This window comes from Propithecus coquereli, unplaced genomic scaffold, assembly GCF_000956105.1.
Source record: "Propithecus coquereli isolate 6110/MARCELLA unplaced genomic scaffold, Pcoq_1.0 Scaffold911, whole genome shotgun sequence".
NCBI lineage: Eukaryota > Metazoa > Chordata > Mammalia > Primates > Indriidae > Propithecus > Propithecus coquereli.
In genome coordinates, this window is record NW_012155408.1 from 151,345 (window position 1) to 151,850 (window position 506).

Sequence of the window (506 nt, forward strand, 5' to 3'; positions counted from 1 at the left end):
GGCCGGGAAATGGGCCACGGCAGAGTGGGGGTGACAGAGCAAGGTCTCATTTTCAGATGCAAGTTGGCGGCACAATTGGAGGGCTCCTTTCTGCCCGATTCGGCCCAAGGGTCCGTGGGCCGCGGTGGCTGGGTGGGTGTTGGGGGTGTGGGAGGGGAGGCCTGTTGCAGACGCCCTGCGGTCCTTCCAGCTGCTGTGGTGGCCGGGGCAGTGACCCCCGCGGGAGGGGCGGGGATGCAGGGGGGCCAGAGCCGTCCTGCTTACCCACAGAACAGGTGCCCACAGGCCCTGCTGCACCGAGCACCAGATCTAGGACGTGGAGCCGCCCGGCGGGTGGTCCCTGAGCAGCCCCCAGGGCCCTGCCCGGTGGGTGTGTCCGTGTCCGGCCAAAGGACGCCTGGCCTGCAGCTGCTCCGCCCTTTGGGGCCCAGCGCCAGGAAACGGGTGTGCAAGCTTGTTTCTGGTCTTTGGATTTCGTTTTTTGTTTTCAGTTTTTAAAATATTGT

The 506-nt window shown here is 64.8% G+C and overlaps 1 protein-coding gene across 1 annotated transcript in view; it reads left to right on the forward strand.

Annotated features, from left to right (window-relative positions):
* STK32C (serine/threonine kinase 32C) overlaps positions 1-506 on the forward strand; it is a 63,443-nt gene that overhangs the window by 41,335 nt on the left and 21,602 nt on the right. The window lies entirely within an intron of this gene.